Source organism: Equus quagga, chromosome 18 (genome assembly GCF_021613505.1).
Source record: "Equus quagga isolate Etosha38 chromosome 18, UCLA_HA_Equagga_1.0, whole genome shotgun sequence".
Taxonomy (NCBI): domain Eukaryota; kingdom Metazoa; phylum Chordata; class Mammalia; order Perissodactyla; family Equidae; genus Equus; species Equus quagga.
The window spans coordinates 39490158-39511790 of NC_060284.1; the positions used below are offsets into that span (position 1 = coordinate 39490158).

The 21633-nt window shown below is 38.1% G+C and overlaps 1 protein-coding gene across 3 annotated transcripts in view; it reads right to left on the reverse strand.

Moving 5' to 3' along the window:
* Positions 1 to 21633, reverse strand: part of VAV3 (vav guanine nucleotide exchange factor 3) — a 350711-nt gene that overhangs the window by 86086 nt on the left and 242992 nt on the right. The window lies entirely within an intron of this gene.

Consider the following 21633-nt stretch of genomic DNA (forward strand, 5'->3'; position numbering starts at 1 on the left):
TCTGTTCAATTTGAATTTTTCCTTGAAAAATTTCTATGGGGGAAAAACGTATCTGCCTGAAGTAGAGACGATAAGGTCACTGAGACATAAGTTATCTCAGACACACACAGCATTTCCGGAGCCCAAATGCTGCTGGTCCTCGTGACCAATGTTTTGGAGGTCCAATAGTCATCTTTCTACTTTATTAAAAGCCCTGAGAGTTGAACGGATTTTATTCAAGGCCACTGGTCCTAAAGTTTCTTATGTCCCAAATCCAACCAGACTGACAGGTTATAGGATGAAGTTTTAGGAAGAACATTTCCTAACCAAATGAAAGCTCTGCAATATACTATTCTTTAGAGGAAAATGCTAAGAGAAGCATATTCTCTGTGTGCCTAATGGGTAGAAAAAGACATATTAGTCATATAAGGAATGGGCAAGGAAATGAAGCTAAAAGTTTCTAACTCTATCCAACTACTATTTAAAGTACTGGCAGTTAAAAGCACTTTCAGAATGGGACAGATGTCAATCAGAAAGCAGGAATCCCCAACCCTGAGTGAGACTCATTATTTACAGCATGACACACACATCTGCTTCCCAGGCTGCTCAGGCTGGCTTTGTCTTCTGGAAGCTTCCCTGAGTTTTTCAATTACTGTTCTTTATAAACATAATCATATTTTAAACATGCTAAAGAATTTATGTTTTCAAGATATCTGTGACAACTATTGTATAAACCAAGGAATGCCTTTATGTGGGGATATGCGTTACTGTAGTTCACCTGTCAGTTAGGATTCATTGGAACCTCTGGGCGGTGGTGATTACCTAATGCAAAGCTTATTCAATGACTTTAAAATATACTTTCCATTTGTGAATATTCAAACGGAATTGTAATATATGAACTTTTATATTGTTGAACAGTCTTGTGTGAATTTGGGTTATAAAAAAACTTTCATAATTAAAAAAAAAGTTGAGAAATGCATTGTCCTAAATCAAGTATTTCTGAATAAGAGAAAAAAATTACTCTTAACAAAATAAATATGCATAATACTCCACTCGAGGGGCTTTGAAAGTATCTCTGGGTTTTCTGTAACTTCTATAAGCGTAAACTTTTCCTAGATTTTTGAACCCTAGGTAGATTTGGATTGAAAATAAACATAGGGAAAAAAGCATGAGTGTACAAACTCTTCCTTCACCACACATATTTAAGTTACAAGAATGGGATAGGCAGAAGTGCACGCAACATGATTCAAGATAATTGCCAATAAGTGGTCAGAGCTTCAGAAAAAATGCCAATTTGCAAAATGAAGAGTTTGCTCAGATTTTACCTCTGCTGAAAAATTTGATTATTCGCCTTTCCGTACCAGCAAATTCTCCTCTATAAGTCCAGCAAATAGTGTTATAGTGATATTCTGCTGCAGCTATTATAGATCCTAAATGAAACTCCTATTGTTTCAATTTGGCTCTGAGTGGTTGAGATCAGAGGCAAATGATTTTCACTTGAAGATTCTTGCAAAACTTATCAAAATATCACTTTACAAACATGTCCATGTTCTACATGGCAATGGGTTTAGAATCTTTGATTCATCGTTCTTGCGGTCTGAAAAAAAATTAACAAAGCTAGTAGAGACTAGCCAGTACTCAAATATAATGCTTTTTGTTGTTTATATACGCTAATCTGAAAAGTAAGCATTTAACAATAATCGGACTGCTAACCTTAACAGCAAACCATTTACTTAATTTCCAAAGTATAAAAAAAAAGAAGCATACATCAGCTTTTCAAAAAGGTTAGAGAATCTGCACCCTAGAAACTAATGTTCCCTTTTGTAAAGTTGGGCTTACAATTTGGGTCAATATATATTTACTGAGCACCTATCCATGTTCCAGATACTATGGGTGTAAGTATGAAAAAGATGAGGTTCTAGCCACTAATTAAAGACCATAAGAAAACTTTTAGAAAAGTACATACATACCTAGATTATTTCAAAAAATTTAAAAAATACTCTGGCCGTGGGGCTGGCCCCGTGGCCGAGTGGTTAAGTTTACACGCTCTGCTGCAGGTGACCCAGTGTTTCGTTGGTTCGAATCCTGGGCGCGGACATGGCACTGCTCATCAAACCACACTGAGGCGGCGTCCCACATGCCACAACTAGAAGGACCCACAACAAAGAATATACAACTATGTACCAGGGGGCTTTGGGGAGAAAAAGGAAAAAAATAAAATCTTTAAAAAAATAATACTGTGGCAGTGTGGCCATGGGAGAGGAGCCACACAGCACACCAGTGGTGAGGTACTATGAGGTAGGCTTCTGGGAAGAGGGAATGTCTTAACTGAGTTTAGAAGGATAAAGGATAGAAAGATGAATAGGAGTTAAGCAGATAAAGAAGTCGGGTAAAGACATTTCAGCCAGAACCAAGAGTATGAGCCAAGGTAGAGAGGCAAGAAAGAACTCATGGCATGTGGGAAATTACTGGATCTCTGCCATTGCAGAAAAGCAGAGCAGCAGGAATGAGTTTAGTATGAACCAGATCTTGGGAGCCTTATCTATTTCACATCCCTGAAGACTGGTTCTGAAGATGGGCTGAGGAGTTCAAGCAGGAGAGGCCATGTTCTCCTTTAGGTAAATCATTTCTCCGATAGCATGGAGGAGGCAATAAAGGAAGTTAGGATTAAAGGCAAAAGTAGCAGTTTAAGAGACCACTACAATAGGCAATAAATTGAATAATAATTTACTCAATACCTGTGGTGTGTGGGTGGTTGGGGGAGAACGTGGGGAGTTGGAAGTGGTCCACACCAGGCCAGATAATAAGGGATGCATTGTTTGAGGAGAGTGTTAAAACAATAATAAAACTGACTAAAAGTCGGTTTGATTTTTCTTATCACCATGGGCTAGTAATTCTAAGCAATGTCAGTGATAAAATATTGCTCCCCACCACTGGGTAGGCCACTCCCACTGCACCCACCTTCCCTGGTGCCTCACTGCTAAAAACTTTTGCGCAAGGGATCTTGCTCTAAAACCGTCTGGGACTGTAAAGATAAAGACCAGGTGCTCACCCTTCAAGGAGCTATGGGTCTAACAGGGGAGATGAGGCACAGACCTCAAAACCATAACTCACAAATACCCTTTCTACAAATCTATCCATTGCCAGTCAAACCATGAGATCAAGAGTGGGAGCCAAACTAGTCTTACATCCCTGACTGCACATGGCCATCTCTGCTGAGGGCAGAGGCAGAATCACGCAGGTCACCACTAGGACCCCCATATCCTGACCTGATCTAGAGAGAGGTGTGATCCTTCCATGCACTTCCAACCACATTCCTCCCTGCTGAAAAGTCACAGAGCCAAAAGCACATCGAAGGTTCCACTACCTCTGCTTTGTACCCACACTAGTGATACATGAACAAGGAAATAAAAGGCAGTAGATATTGTCTCTAAATGCAATTGTTCAAGGGAGGTGGCAGTAACTGAGAGGAGAAGACACATTCCAGAATCAAAGTAGGATGGAGCTGGGTGTAGTACCCGTGGTGTACTGGTTAAGTTCAGCATGCTCCACTTCAGCAGCCTGGGTTCGCGGGTTTGGATTCTGAGCACAGACCTACACCATCTGTCAGCCATGCTGTGGCGGCAACCCATATACAAAGTAGAGGAAGACTGGCACAGACGTTAGCTCAGGGTGAATATTCCTCAGCAAAAAAAAAAAAAGTGGGAAGGAGGAGGAATAGTTTTCAGAGAAAGCTCCTCAGGTCACTCTGCTTATAAATAGCACCACATGCCCTGCAGAGGACAGGCTTTTACGGCAATATTTTCGCCCCACACCATCCTCTTCCTTCTACTCCTTCACCTTACCATTCCTCCAGGCTACAAAAAAAATCTTAGACTATTCAGACAAGAACAGGCATTAGAAATCACCAAATCCAACCTATCAATTTTCAAGCGCAAAAGAAAGCCCTGAAAAGTTAAATGACTTACCACAGTCACACAGTGGTTAATGGCTGTCAGGAATAACTGAGAAAGGGATTACTCTCAAGGGGAGAAAAGACTAGAGCCAAGGTCTTATTTCTCAAAAGCACAGGCCTTTGGAGAACACCAAAGTGAACTGAAGCAAGGCACTGTCTAAGATTTGGAAAGCCAGCCGTGTGTGGGCCTCTGGGATTGTGATAGCCGCCACACCCACATGCAAGGCAGGTGAAATCCTCCATGCCTCGGCACATGTCACGATTTCAAGAGGCAGCACAGTTGATCCCCATGCCTGCTGGCTTCCCACTCAATCTTTTGTACTTCTGAAGCAACATCCCTTATTGAGACATTAATCTGTACGCAGGATTTTCCCTGTCTCTCTCTTATAAGCAGGGAGCTGAGGCCTTTGTCTCCCTGCCTCAGGGAGCACCGCAGGGCAGGGCGAAGGCTTTTAGAAATCACTGAGTCTCCCCGTCCTTGGAAAATCTGAATTACTGAAGAGATGATGCTGGGTGTGTCCCAGAGGAGAGGGGAAGGAAGAGTCAATCTCTGACAAAACCAACAGAGGAAGGAGGAGGTGCCCCAGATGGAGAAGGGGCAGAGGTTTGTGGTTCCAGAGCACCCAGGAACTGCTGACTGCTCTGTGGATTCTTTGGGGAAGCAGCCAGACTTCAGAGGCTGCACAGGCACCTCGGAAGGCTGGGCCCTGGACCTCAGACAGCCTCCTGATCAGACACTGCCTTGCCCCATGTGCGGGCCAGGAATAGACAGTTTTCAAACATCAAGTTGGGGATAAGGGCTCAAGGTTGGAATTAAGCCGATTTTAAGAAAAATTTTTAAGTGGCTTTATTTCTTGCACTCCCAAGTTTATGGACTGGAATTTCCACCAGCTACCATCTGAAGTGTTAGTCCTTCTAGAGATAGGAGCCATGGCCTCCAAGAGAGTAGAGCTGTACCTGGCTTCTTACTCTGAAAATGCTGCACTGACTGCCCAGCACACTGTCACCTCTCTTTAAATATTAATCAGTAGCCTTTTAAACGTTATAATGATCTTTATTTATGACACACTTCTACCATTATCTCAAGATAACTGAAAATATTTTACTTTTAAAAATAATACTAGCTACGGGGCTGGCCCCATGGCCGAGCGGTTAAGTTCGCGCGCTCTGCTGCAGGCGGCCCAGTGTTTCATTGGTTCATATCCTGGGCGCGGACATGGCACTGCTCATCAAACCACACTGAGGCGGCATCCCACATGCCACAACTAGAAGGACCCACAACGAAGAATATACAACTATGTACCGGGGGGCTTTGGGGAGAAAAAGGAAAAAAAGAAAAAAGAAAAAAAAAACATAATGTCATAAACATATTTAAAAAAAATAATAATACTAGCTAACACTTATATAGCACTTACCATGTGCCAGGCCCTGTTTTAAGAGCTTAATATATATTAACTCTCTTAAGCATCATGAATATCCTATGAAGTGAGTCTTATTATGATCCTCCTTTTAAAAAAGAAGAAGTTAAGGCATGGAGGAGTCAAGCGACTTGAACAAGGTCACAGAGCTGGCAAATAGTAGGTACTGGATGGAAATCCAGGCAGCCTAGTTCTGGAAATCATGTACCATTAATTTTCATAAAAGCATTCTAAGTAAGACATGTGGGAGCCAGCAGCTTGTACTGCTGCCTCTGCTCTAATGGGACAAGATTCTTGAAAACAGAACAAACAAGACCACAGCAGTGCAACCAGCCTCAGGAGTCTGGAGCCTGGGCCCTGCCTCTACAGGTTTCAGCTCGCCTTCCACACCTGCCCAGATCCAGATCCTGGAGATGGTGCGGATGACAACAGTGATCATTTATTAAGTGCATACAAAGAGCCAGTGCGCTAATGCTCTATAAACACATTCTCCCGGTCAATCCACACACAGCAATTCTGGAACACAATACCACTCCCATGCAACAGAGGACAGACGGAGGCAAAAGAGGTTGACCAGCTTCCCAAGGGTGCACCGCTAAATGGCAGAGCTAAGCTAAGCATTGAACCGGGCAACGCCAACTACAAAGCTTAATTTCTTAACCACTTCTATTGTCTGGCCTCCCACACACTGCACTTAAGAGCATGCCTGTTATGGGGCAACAATGCAGGAAATACAATCCAAATAAAATACTATTTTATGCAAAATAGTGTAAACAGATTTATTAGAAGGAATATTACCATAATTGAGGATTGAGACCCTTGACTGAGATGGTTTATGTTAGGATTATACACATATAGACATGACCAACAATAAAGCACAAGACAGAAAAACATAACCCATCTCTATAAATTACTTAAAATACCAGTCATGTCCAAACCCTGTTTTCTACACAAATCCTAATGAAGACATCAAGGAAAAACACAGAATGTATAAAGAATAAACAGAAACAGCATTTATTACATTTGTTTGGGGTCATTTCCTGATATTCTGCTATGATTTTATTACCTAATCATATTAAAATCAAAGCAAAGACACGCTAATGAAAGGTCTAGAATGCTGTATGGAATGAGCTTCCTTCTTTGCCTGGAACTATAGTGACCCAAGGTTGGCAGGTACTGGAGAGGCCACTGTGTGCCTGTTTGCCCCTACTCCTCCAACTGAAGCCCTTCAGAGGAGCCCTATCCCGGGCTGTCCAAGCACCTCAGGTGATCCTCCCTATCTAGGAGCCAGACATTCCTGCAACAGCAAGAGTCCCCTGCCAAGAAGCCCTGACATTAAAGCCATATTCCTCTCTCCTCTTGAGATTACAGTTAAGAGTGCTTATCCTTCTTCACTCGGACCACCATCATTTCCCCAGAGCCTACCTCAGCTCGCTTCCTCCCTCCCCTGAGCCTCTGGCACGATCCCTGTCAGAGGCCATCCTGGCTATAACACAAACCTCTCATAAAGTGCACTGAGCCAGTGAATGGGCCCCCCAAGACTCCTCAATTAGTTAAAAACATCTAATGCTTTTACTGGCTAAATTTTTATAAAACTGTGGTCCAAAGCTCAGCTTCAGTGTTTATAACTTATGTGAACTCAGAATACATGCCTTAAATTCTCAGGGCAGCTTCCTCATCTGTAAAAGGGGCATAATATCTACCTCACAGGTTTTCTTGGGAGAATTAAAAATAAAGTATATAAAAATTCTAGTACATGAATAAATGTCAACCTAATATTCAGCCCATGGTTGCTTCACCAACATGTTGATGAATGTATAAATCATATATAAGAATTTAAAACTGAGGCATACAATGAAATATATAACGTAAGAGATAAGCAAACCATCAACTTTTCCCTCATTGTAGTGAGAGAAGGAAAAACTTAGAGCGAGGTCCCAGGGTGTACGTTTACCCAGATTGGAAAGGAGCAAAGTGACAATTCTAGAAAAATCTACCCTCAAAGGAATGTAGGTAGTTCAATAGGAATTTCTAAGGCTTAATATTCACTTTCGTTTATATTTTTAAGTGAAGCCTAAAATTGGGACTGTTACACATTAAATGAAACTTTTGGCTTCTAGCCGGCAGCGTCTTATTTCGGAAGCATCCTATGACAGTTAATTCCCAAGCTACTGCTCGCAACATGTTTATTTGAATTCTCTTCAGCACTTTTGCAATAAGGGTGGGGCTCAGGATTTCTGAGGGAGTCAGTGCTGACTGTGCAGAGAAAATCCCCAAGGGAGAAAGTCAAGAGCCAATAAGAAGGTTAAGAAGAACACAGGAAAAGAAGAAAGACGAGTTAGGCCAGTGTTCTTTTAAGATTGAAGAAAAATTCCTGCTTGCACTTTATTTGTACCTCACCTTACAAAAATCTCCTGCTATTCTACTCTGCTTAAGCTCTTCTTTCCAAACTATTTGACTTAAAAAATGAACTAAGCCTTGCTACACGTCCATATGATCTCTTCTTTATCCCCTACTGTTTTATGGGAGACAAAAAGAGCTACCCCGCTGTAGTTGTTGGACGCTTTTGTCTGTCTCCTGTGATTTTTTCCGAAGCCTCACAGTTACATCTTCAACTGCGATCTTAGAATTTTTGGTTCTTCTTTTGGCTTTTAAAAATGCTTCTAATAGTAGGCGCCATAGGAATGAACAAGAAAGGACAAATCTTCTAATAGAGACAAGTAAGAAATCGATAGGTTTTCCGAAGTGCCTGAAAATTTCACCATGGATCCATGAGCCATTCCTACCTCTGATACTCGGTAGTCAACAGAATGTGAACAAGAGCAGACAGGAGTTACTTTTTCTTGCACATCAGGTTTTGTTTTTCTGTTAATGACTGTTTGAATTGGTGCATCTCTGTTCTCACATGTGGTTTGTATTATTTCTCTTTTTTTTTAGATTTTATCACTTTCATCTATTGGCTAGGTGCTATGTTACTCATTACTTTTTCTTACTTGTAAACAATTTTTAAAATTAGGAGATAGAGGGGGCCGGCCCAGTGGTGCAGCGGTTAAGTGCACATGTTCTGCTTCTTGGCAGCCCGGGGTTCGCTGGTTCGGATCCTGGGTGCTGACATGGCACCGCTTGGCAAAAGCCATGTTGTGGTTGGCCTCCCACATATAAAGTACAGGAAGATGGGCATGGATGTTAGCTCAGGGCCAGGCTTCCTCAGCAAAAAGAGGAGGATTGGCAGTAGTTAGCTCAGGGCTAATTTTCCCCAAAAAAAAAAAAAAAAAAAAATTAGGAGATAGAAAAAAATGATGTAAAGACATCATCATAAAGAAAGAGCAGTAAAATTTCCAGTAAATGGTAATTTAAAAAACTGGCATAGAGGATGTAATAACTACATGGCTGACCCTAAAATTCCATCAAAACTACTAATCAGCCACATAATTCTACCACTGAGAGGCTGAGATATATGACAAAATAATGAATATTTCACAACATAGCACTTATTTTTAATTTTTATTTTATTATATGAATTTGTATGTCATGATTATGTTCAGTTTTTCAATCTTGATTAGGACATTATCTCATTTGTGTCAAATGATAATCTTGTGATATAGGTAAGATCACTATTCCTACCCCCATTTCACTGATGAGAAAATCGAGGCTATTAACTTGCCGAGAGATTTACACAAAGGCCTGGATGGAAACCCTTGTTTTCAAACTTCAAGCCCATACTGCTTCCTAACAGTGAAAGAAAGAATTTCTGTCACTGCCAGTTATTGGCCAGTTACCCTGGACCAAGCACTGTGTCTAGAGTGCTTTACATGTTATGACCACACGGGCAGGAAGTAACTAAAGATAGGCATCTGTATGCAGATTCCTCTGAGTCAGGGCCCCAACTCAACCAATATACTCTATAGCTATATACTATGCACGGGCATTCTCAAAGCATGTTAAATTTACATAACATTATCACAAATTAAATAACAGCCAAATTAAAATCCTTTCAAATGAAGATAAAAAATAGGAAAATAGGGGGTTTTTTTGCCTTTCAGAAATGTTATTGAAAAAAACTGGCAAGAGACATGAAGTATGTTTGTTCTTGTGCTTCGCTGATGATTAATGAACTCCTTTTTGGAGAGGCAAGATCTGCACCTGGCATTAATATTATAAACTTTTCTCATCTCAGTAGCTTCTCTTTAGGTGGGAAAAGTGGTTACATAAGGCAGTGATTAATGAGATGCAACAAATGTTGATTTAGTCCCAGATAGGGATTTTTTTTTCTCTCAAATCTAAATGCTTCACCAAAATTAATTTTAAGTCACACTACAAATATGAGTAAAGTGCCGATTCGAGTTGAAAATACATCATATGCTCAACCTGAGTCCATATGCTTTTTTCCAATTTCTTCCTGTTTTGTTAGGAAAAAAAATCCTTGAACAGTCTGAGATTCCAAGAAGGTATTGCCATTTCATTTTTTCAAAACCATTGGCCAGATTCTGTTCTTGGATACTGCCTGAATTTAAATGGAAGACATATAACTTTTAAAATATGGGATCCCCAAAGCATGGCATTACATCTTTTAAATGGCAAGTTTCTTCCCCTGGGAGTTAAAAGCTACAATATTAGCAATATAATAGTAGGTAGTGGTGGAGAAATACAAGAATATTTTGATTTTTCATCTATCTAATGCTGTTGATGTGCTCTAAACAAATTGAAAGAAGAATTCGCAGTCCCAAGAAGGAAAGTTCTGTCCTGAATTGAAGGCATCACACTATTCCTTTGGGCCATTTAAAACAGTAGGAAGCTACGAGCAAAACTATTGCTATCTGGACATCCAAAGACACGTTCCCTGAACAGATCATCAGCAGCAATATGCCAGGTAGGAAACCAAAGCTGTTACTCTACTTGCTTACAACTGGCTTCCCCAAGAAAGACTATTTATTAAACACCTAACATTTTCATGGCAATATACAAAACTTCCTAAGTTAGAGTTCTAAAACGTAGAATTTCCACATCGTTTTGGAAATGAGGACATGTCTACAGCACCTTTCAAACAAAATAGAAGTTGTAATTTTCCCACGTTTATGAAAAATTATTAAAATTAAAGGTATTTTAAAATAATAGGTCAAGTCTCAGCCCCAGGAGCAGCTGTGTAAATTAAGATGAGAAGAGATTTGTAAAATTAAGCAGGATGTACATTTACAAGAGAAAACCAGAGTGATGGGAGGAGGGAGATCCTCCGAACTCAAACGAATAGCAACAAAATATTTTTTCCTCCTATTTCCAAAAAGCCATGGGAAAGGTAAGTTTAGTTTGTTATATTTTGCAAGCAAAAAAATGACTGATTATCTTAATATTAAATACTTGTATTGATTTAAAATATTATTCTCTATCTATACACAGCATATAGTGTGACATATTTTACATGAGAAAACTTATGATCTGAGCCAAATGTGTGTATAATACAGCACAGAATAAAAAGCACACAATGCAATGTGGTTGTAAGCAACACACACACACAAGTAAATTTAAATTTCATAAAATGTTGTACTATAAATCCTTAAAAATATTTTGATTTACATTTTGGAACTGCTCACAGAATTTTAATCTATTAAATAAAAATAACTTAAATGGCATAGGTCAAGTGCTACATAAATTAAACTATAAGACTAGAAGTAAGTATTTAACAGAATTCAGAAGGGGAGAACTTTCTAAGCATAAGAGCAGTGAAAAAAGATCCTAAATAAAAGAGAAATAACTATGACCACATGCAAATTTAAAACTTTATATAGAAACAAATAATAAGCTAGAAATTTTTTTCAACAGGTAAAATGTTGATATTATATATGTATATATATATAGCCTTACAAATATTTTACAAAAGCACTAAATCCTGAATCGAAAAATGGGTAAGGTATAAACAGGTAATTCACAGAAGAACACCACAAACAGCCAACTATATAGCTAGAAATCAAGTAAGTTCATAGCATGGTATGAACTACTATATATGAATAGTAACACACGATTCTTTTCTCATCAAATGACAATGTAAAAAGAATAACACAATGTTGGTAAGCAGAGTAAGACACAGTCTCATATATCAATAATGGTGGGGATATAATTCAATGTCATATCTTTAAAAGGCAATTTGGCAACATAGATATCCAGACCGAGGAATTCATATGTTTTGATCCAGAAATTCTACTTCTATGACTCCATTCTTAAATAATACTCAGCCATATATTCATGCACAGATGTTCCTCAAAGTAGTTTTTGTAACAATGATAATTAGAAAGACTATTGTCTAACAAGAAAATTTGCTAACACCACTTTGTATTGTTTTGAAGACTATTTAATGAGTCAAGATACCCTTCAGAGTATGGCTAGGTTGGTCTTTTTACCCCAGTCCTAGCTGGCCATGTCACTCCTGTGGTTAAAAGGCTCACTCTGCTCTCCAGAATAGAGTCAAATATGTTGACGTGGAAATAAAGATGGAGCCTTGGTAGCCTCTCAGTTCTCACAGTACACAGCTCTCCCTCTCAAATCCTAGCCATTCTGGGCTTTCTCCAAATCATGGCCTTTGCTGGAGCTGTTCCCTCTGCATGCAACCCTCTTGGCTCCATTAAGAGTCTGTTGATCCCCTACTCATACCCTGGATTTCAGTTTAGACATCATTTCCTGATGTCCAGATATCTACAGTGTGTACCTCTTTTAAGCAGAGCCCATATACTCCCTGATCTCAGTCTTACCTTTGCTCCGTGACACTGTATGCGGTGTGAGGGAAAACACATCTTGTTCATTCCTGTAAACCTAACACCGAGCCTGCCCACTTGTCAAACGGTTGAATGAACAAATGAATAAACAAATATGCTTGTGAAACCAAGTTAAGTGATAAAAGCAGGATACCAAATTGAAAACGCACACATTTTATAAACATATGGCTACACACAAAGAAAAAAAGTACTAGGAAAAAAATACGTAACAAAATAAAAGTATAAAGGTGATTATATAAGTGAGGGGCTAACAGGTAATCTGTCCAGGAAATTTTTCTCTATTTCCTTATATTTTCTGAATCTTTTAGAATACACTTTGCAAACTGCAAAACTAATTTATCAAAGAAGGTCAATTGTTTGTTTTTTTTAAAAAGAAATACGTGCTGTCTTACCTTTAAATTCAGAAAAAAATATTGAGACAATAGATATAAAATGTATGAAATATAAATGGCATGAAAAATCCTTTGACAACAAATATCTATTGTGTTTCTGTCACCATTACTGTTATGCAAAAAGACAACGTTCCAAAATAATCTGAAGGCAGTTTTCCAGAACTGCATGATATTTAAAAATTATGCATTAATATAAACAGTTAACTCCTTATAATGGCTTTTTAAAAAAATTTAACTGCATTCAAGTTTAATATTTAGAATGCCAGAAATCATTCTTTCCCTTTCAAAACTGTTAAGCAGAGTGGGTTCTTCTGGGTGTCATCCACCCAGCATGTTTCAGTGCCAGTGTCTACAATTGTTTGTTTCAGAACCTCTAATTAGCTGCCTTATCTTCTGCTAGGGATTCTTCTGGTGCTAAGTTTTAATCGTCCAAATTAATTGAAATACTGTAGCAATTTCAGATTAACATTTTCAAAATTAACAATGCATAAAATAAAATCACCCATAAATCTGCTTTGTAACAGCAGCCACTAATGAACTCTGCAAAACAGAGCAGCTCGCACTGCTAATTTGCCGTACAGCTAAACTTCAAGAAATAAGCTTTCCTCTGTCTGAGGCTTGGCATAAGTAGCGTACACAGAAGCTTTCTAGAAGAATGAGATCTCTGGAGCCAAACACTGCAATTAAGTCCTGGTACCAAACAGGTGCTGTGTGACCCTGGGTAAATTACTTAACTTCTCCGAGCTTTGATTCCCTCCACTGAAAAACAGCAATATCTCCTCTTAGAGTGTGTGGCAGACAGACTTTAAGATGAACCCCAATAATCTCTACCTCCTGGTATTCACATGCTTGTTTAATCCCCATCCCCCCCAACCCCTGAATGTGGGCAGAACCTGTGACTTGCCTCCAGTCAACAGGAAGGTGATGGGATGTCATTTCCATGATTGTTTTACATAAGATTTTAATTCCCGTCTTGCAAGGAGACTGTCACCTTCTTGGCTTGCACACTTTGATGAAACCAGCAGTCATGTTGGGGAAGTCCATGTGGCTAAGATCTGAGGACACCCTCTGGCCAACAGTGAGCTAGGAATTGAGGACCTCAGATCAACAGCCCAAAAGGAACTGACTCCTGCCAACAAGAACACCAGTGAGCCAGGAAGTGGATCCTTCCCCACTTGAGCCTTCAGATGGGATACAGCCCTGGCTAACATCCTGAGTGAGGTCTTGTGAAATCCTCAAGCAGAGGCCCAGATTTCTGACCCACAGAAACTATGAGATAATAAATATGTTCCGTTTTAAGCCACTAAGTTTATGGTTACTTGTTAGACAGCAATAGAAAATTAATACAGGAGTATATAAGTGTTAGTAATAACCATCACCACCAGCATCATTTACAGAGCACTTACTATGTGCTAAACCTTGTTGAGAAGTGCTTTCTCTATTATTTTGTTTAATCTTCATAATGACAGCAGGAGATGTCTGCTACTATTACCCTCATTTTTGAGATGATACAACAGGTTTACTTGCCCAAAGTTATCAACTAACTAGTAAGTGGAGGGGCTGGATACAAACCCAGTTGTATGCCCCTGCAGAGCCCTCCGGCTAAACCACTGCACAGAGCTGCCTCTGATGGTTAAATGTTCATGTCAGTGGAAGCATCTAACACAGACAAAACTAGGAAAGCTCCTTCCTCCTTTCTTTCCACTACTCCTTGATTGCCACAGAGGCAGGCTGTGGCCTACATTACTGCCTCAAGGGCTGCATTCTCTGGCTCTCCAACATTCTCCTCCTGATCCTTCCAGCAGGAAAGGCACCTCTTTTTCCACCTCCCTCCACAGGACATGCTGGATTAGGTCCTGTTTCCCCAGTTCTCTAATCTGATGGACCAATGGACACTGATACGTGAATAGGTAAGAGTGAAACAAAAGATTATCTCCTTCTGGAGACATGGTGCCTGCATCCAAGGAGAATGTCCAATAGATATTTTAGGTACAATGACAAGGTTACAAGAAGTATCGTGAGGCAAGAAAACTGCTGTTTTCTTGGTACCCCTGCAAGCTAAAGCTGTGAGCAGAGGTGAGCCTGTGTTGGGAATGTCCAGAGCCCGCTTTAGGTCCATTCCTCTGGATTTACCTCTTTTGATACTAGAAAACAATCAAACAGAAGAGCCTAAAAATGGAGAAAGGCCAAGGCAGGAGAGGTGAGAAGTCCCGCCACCGTATACACAAAGAGGAAAATGTCTGAAGCTTGTTGTACACGATAACAGATGTGCATTATAATCTCCTCAAACCAAGCTTCTCCTTTTCGCTTTCCCCATTCTTTTGTAAACACAGCCCTTCTTTCTTACAGAAAACAACTTTCACATGGACAGGCTGGGTCAGCCTCCTCCCCATTTTGGAAGCGGGCACAGAAGCCAGGCTGGCCAATTACAGGGTACCCCGGCTGCAGCGATCGCCTCAGAGAAGAGCAGATGGTCTAGGTCAGGCCAATTAAAGACCTCCTTGGGATTGCTGTTTGATTTACCGGGAAAAGGGTATTCTGTTTTCTTTGGAATTACTAGCTGGGGGTACAATACATGCTGAGAGTTGCTAGCATCCAACTTTCCTTCCAAATGAGAAAAACTTGCCTGAGATGCCTGTTGACAGGAAATCAACAGAGAAGAACGGAGAACTGAGATAGAGGGAGAAACTGAACCCTAATGATATCCTTTGAATTCCTGGATCCAACTCTGCCTGAAAGCAAAACACTCTGGACCTCCTAGTTACCTAAGTCAGTAAACCCATCACTTTTTTTTTCTTTTAAACTAGATTGAAATGGCTTTATGTCACTTAACAAAAAAAGCATACTAGGTGACAGAGAATTGAGCTGAGTCAAACCTCATAACAAACTGATAACTTTATTTAACCATCTGTCGTTCTATGTAAATTTACTTTTACTGATGTAGTTGTTAGATATTTTGTCTCTTTGTCCTGTGTCCTGCTTTAGTTCACAATTAATCCCCACTCATCTGCCTTCCTAGTCGACGACCCCATTCATAACCTACACCGTACACTTCGGTGGTTCATCATATACCACACAGTATTTTTATTCAACACATTACATTTGTATGTCTTCTCTCTCCAACAAAATTCCATGTTCCTCAAAGACAGGAAAACTTACATATATTTCTAATGTCTATGCAGAAAGGAATGAATCTCAAAATTATCTATAAAAAACAATTATAAGAACCTAACATAAGCTATTCCTTTCATTAAAATTAAAATTTAAAAACTCAACTTGATTTGAATCTGCTGGAAGACAAATAATTGCCAATATGAGTCATTTTGACAGAAACTCCACAAACCGTACTCCAATGTTCTAATTAATTTGATAACCATTCTCACTATTTGTATACAGAAGTATTGTATTATAAGACTATAAACAATTATGATATTAAGGATTATTTTGTCAATGTCCTCTTTCCTAGTATCAGTTGGATATTACTTGCATCATATATTGTTATTTTAAGTCAATAGTTTTGACTCAACTGGTTCCTTTCATTTACCTTAGTTCAGATTAAAGCTCTGAAACAAGGTTACTTGGTTCTCAGAAGTTGTTGGCCCATAAGAAATTTCTGAAGTTTCTTTGTCTTCTTAGCATTACACAGCATGTTCATTTTCTTCTGAAATGGAACAGCATTTGACTACGAGGGCCATAGATATAGCAAACGAAGCCCAGCCATCCCTGACCTTCCAGGTAAGGAATGTTTTATCAATGATAAATGTCAAAAGCAGCTCACCAAGTTTGAGACATCCTTTTCAGAAATTTTTTCTAAATATTGAATAGATATATACTTCATTTATTAAAAATTACTAGAGTAACAGAAATTACAAGATAGAAGGACACAGATGACCCAGAAGTAGGTTCTGTATATAATATTCCCAAGGTTTTATAATCACATTACTGATGCTGTTTCCCAATAACGCACCCCTGGGTGTATCTCCAAATATTCAGCTTGCCTCGCTCCTCTGTTGGAGGGACCTGAGCAGTGTAAAGACTGGCTTGGCAAGATGTGGACAAACCTGCCAGATGACAGCAATTGTGAGCCTTGGTGAACTCAGAGTGAGACTTTAAAGGGAGAAATAATCCCCCCCAAACCCTAAAAGATGTGAGCAAGGGACTGTGATGGACATTTCAGAAATCCGTCACCATGGAAAAGGGAGTCAGACAGGCAGCCCTGAAAATAACTACCAGGGGATCAACTGCCTTAGTGCAAAACCAGCCTATCATCCATAGTTTAATAGATGCTTGAGAACAAATCAGCTGTTTTAAAAACCAGAGCAGGCTCCCCAGCATTCATTCGAAGCTTAGATTTCTCATGGCTCTGCGATGAATCTTAATCACTGGGCTCTATTGTCCCAGTTTTCTCAAGTTCATTCTCTCAATGTGAAATATGTTTTTACGCATTTACAATTATGCTCCCAATATTTAGATTAGGATTTATATTTGATGAGAAACTAGTTTTAGAGGTGACCGAAAAGAGTATGTTTGCCTGATTAATATGGAAATATTGTAATCTATGGATACTTTATTACTTATTTATTATAGACAAAAGCTCATTTACTACAGCCTTCAAGAATATACATTTGTCTCTCTCAAAAAGAGGGAAAAAATGTATTTTTAGATTTTAAAAATCCTAGATTGCTACTTTTCTCATCAATTTTTTCAGTTGGAAACTAAAAATATAAAATTTCTCTATTGAGCAAACTGGCATTAAGTTTAAAAGCAAACTAAAAGAAATCAATAATTCTGTTTAGATTTGGAATGAGTTTATCAATTCTTTGAATTTAAAACATTAAGGAAAACTGTATTAAACTGTAATTCCATACAATAAACTACATAACAAAATTTTTATTTATATAAATAAAAACATATATAGACAATCCTGCTTAAAGGCAATTTGAGCTCACAATTGCTTTGCTCTTTTCCAATTCCTTTTGCTTTTTTGCACATACTACATAATTAGATCTTTTTATGTGTTTATCAGACTATTTACTACTTGTTTTTATGACACTATGCCACACCATAGTGAATCAGTATATAAAACAATGTATGTATATTAAAATATTTTTATATGTACATTCATATACATGCATTTATGCAATCAAGACTTTGTGCCTGTATCTACTCCTTCCTTACGCAGAATATAAATTCCTTGTGGAGAGGGGCCATGTTTTATAATTAATGACATTGCTGGTGCATATTGCTATATAAGACACGAAGTTGGTAATGAAAGATTTCCTGAATTCCTTTCTTCATACAAGAACAAATAGGCATGGCGCTATATATCAATCCTATCCACCTGAAAGAGAAAATGACCATCTTTGAAGATGTCTCTGCTAAGAAATAGTAAGACATCTCCTCAGTGAATAAGAAAAGACAGTGCTTCTAAGCCACGTTTCTCTTTGTAATTAAGAGTTAAACAATGAGCACATGAGAAGCAAGAGTTCTTAGCATTCTTTTATCAATTTTACCATTATCTGTTCATTTACTATTCAAGGTATCACAAATCACATGAATAACTTAAGATCAGAAAGAGAATGAGGTAGCTAAATGATTCCCATCTACTCCATCTAATCTTTAGGCAGCACAACACAGAACAATGGCCTGAATTTTTTAAAAACTAGTGACTATGGACTTAAATACAAGACGCCATGAGTTCCACAAATATAAGACAATTTTGCAACAATCTAAAAAACATGGACTTGATTAAAAGAATGTATGTCCTGGTATACAGATTTGCCACATGCAAACTAAAATAAATCTTGTATCTTCTATACTTAGAAGGAAATTTTTAAAGCTCAGTATTAAAATTTAATTGGTAACTTTGACCTTGAGTGCCAGTTTAGATGAAAAATATTACACCAGTGCTCAGATTTTCCTGAGATTTATGATCTCATGTGCTTGAAAAAGGCCTAGCACCTCTGTGTTCCTGAAATAATTGATCTGTCTCTTACAACTGTTATTTTCCTGAAACCAACATCTGTCTCAGGAAGAAAAGTACAAACTGATGAAAATACCTTGCTATATTTAAGAAATCCAAAAGAGCTATGAGAATTTGCATCTAACACATTACTATATTTATAAAAGTAGTCAAGATCCTAAGTTGATAAATTTCTTAGCACACAATAGAAGACAAGAAAAACTAAACTGCACAGCCATTTGCAAATATTATCTATAAAGATTAACCACAGTTATTAATAAATAGTAAATGTTTTAAATGTGCTAACAAGCCACAATGCAAACCTACAACTCACCTCTTTCTTGGTTTGACTAGAACCCCACAACATAAGATTTTCAATGATGGGAGATTTTCTTCCTTTGTTTCTTTTTTGCAATCACAAACACTACTAACTTCACCAAAAAACCTCAACCACCACTGTTGATTGTATCTCTTCTTAAAGATAGGCAAAATATCATGGAAGCCATCAGATAAGTGGGGAATAACAACAATCTGAAAATGACTGTGATTATGTAACTTCTAGCTTCAGTGAAAACTCAGTATAAAATTCGGGGTCTTTAATTCTGGGTAATTAATTTAGCAAAGAAATAACTGACAAATATTATTGATTCTCCTACACATGACAAAATGTCCAATATTAAATAACATGCTCTACCACAAAGTAATTACTATAATAATTGCTACCTCTTAGCATTTATTACACACTTCACACTGTTATAAATACTTTACACATATTAATTAATGTAATGCTCGCAACAACTTTGTAAGGTAGGTACTGTTATTAGTCTCCTTTAACAAATGAGGAAACTACAGCACAGAGAGGAAGCAAATTGTCGAAGGTCAACAGCAAGTAAACAGCTAAGTTGGGTCCCCGGCCCAGGCAATGTGGCTCAGAGCCATGCTTCCTATCACTAGATTATTCCATGTTCCATTGGTACATTGATTCTACTGTGTCAGTAGCAGGATTTAAAAAGCAAGAGAGCCAATGCATGCAGAAAAATTATACAGACATTCATTAATACTTTTAATCAATATTTATTAGGCACCAACTACCCAAAGAACCATACATTAAGTTCTTTTCTAAAATAAAAGGTCTACGGAGAAGATATATAATTTACCTTTGTACATGACTATGAAATTTTGACCTGAGGTTACGTCTGACCTCCCAAACTGTTTAATACCTTTTTTCTACAAGCCACCCTAAATGAGACCCTGGAAAGCAGTCAGTGTATTAGCACTGGGAGAAGTCACTAAATTATCTAGAAGAGAAAAGATTAAAGAAACTTCCATGGCAAAAGCACTAACAACAAACAATGTTCCTTGGAAGGAGTTTGTCCATGCCAAAGAAGCCTCAATTTTACTGATCCCTTGTTTGAACATCTTGGAGTGAAAAAACTCCCACACAATTGTGGAAATCTGCTAAATAGTTACATCAGGATCAACTCAAAAGACAGTTAACAAGCAAGGGTTAACTTTGAAGAAAAAAAGCTTTACAACTTGCCAGCAGAAAGATGCAAAGATATAAAAGACAACCAACCCTAAACAGAGAATTCAAGCCTAAGATCAAAGGATATCTACAGGGAGAAATAGTTGTCACATTAGAACCTGCAACAGGCAAGATCATCAACTACTTGTTTTTTTAAAAAATGAGAAAACATTCGTACATAATTATTATACATAATGGAAAGCTATAAATATATATATTATTATAAACATACATATAGCACCACTTCTTTTGCATTTGTTAAGTTTATTGTTCATGAAGTTCTAAAATCTTTGGGCAAACAGGAATACCAGAAGAGTCATTCCTACACAAAGCTATCACCTTTAGGATAAAGGAGGATAAACTATTTTATCATTGGTCTACTTTGTCATATTTATAATCTGCGAATTCACTTTATCTCCCTTTAAATAATCTAAGGACATCTACAATTTGGGGAAATAAAGTAAATTCTTAATAGTCAAATGTGTTCTTACTGACATACTATAAATAAAGGAATTGCTTCCCTGGGGGAAAATAGATTAAATGAAATGCCCATAGAAAATATTTTTAAAATAACATTTATAAAGGTTAAATAATTTTCCAAAACAGAAATATTACAACTCACACAAAATAAAGAAAATAAATATGTTCACGGTCATACACTCCTACTAAATAGAACAGAAGTCACTTCTAAATGTTACTGCAGAGTCGTCTGCAAAGAGTATTGTCTCGGGAAAGTTAGAACTATTAAAAAGTAAATCAGACCCATATTTTTTTAATGGCCTCAATTTTGTTCTGTAGTTAAAAGATTTAAACTGATCTCAGGACACAAGTGAGGCAATTTCTAGCCAGAGGGAACAAAGCTCCTATAAATCTTCTCAAATAGCTCATAAAGGGGCATGGCTACCATGGGTGTGGTTTTGGTTAAAAGCTATAATGCTTTGAAAGCTAAACTTTACAACTAGGTGAACAGTGTTCATGATGAGAAAACAAAACACATAATCCAGCTTACTTTCCAGCAAGACTATTCTATTTTCATGTTCCATTTGATTTATTATCAAGTTCACATATTTGGAATCGTTTAGCCATGAATACTTTTTACCCACAATAATATGACCACATGTATAACAAATCTTTGGTAATTAAACGATGGAAGGCATTGCTTAATGGATGAAAAAATAGCTATACTAAATAAAGACAGGGCAAACCTCCTGATGTTTAGTAGAAAACAAGTGAATGCTCTCTGCAGACAAATAATAGGTCTCCAGAGAGGATACTTGCTCATAAAGTCCTTAAATTCATCCTTCCATTATAAAACAGTATGGACACAGGATGAAGAAAAGTAATTTCCCAAATGGCGAGGGCATCCAAGTTGTCTGGTTTATGAACTCCTCAGCCCCTTAGAAAATGCTAATTTTTTAAGTGCAAGTTTGCCTGTTAATTCTCTTTCCACATTTAGGAGAGGACAAGCGAAAGGTGTTGGATATGTTAGCATTAACCAGCACCCTGAGGCTGTTCAGTAAACAAATAACCAGCTCAGTTACTGACTGTGGAAAGAGTGTGGTACGGATGGTTATTCATCATATGCCCTTGTCCTAGGAAGCAATGTCAGGTAAATGATTTACACGTTATACACCAAAC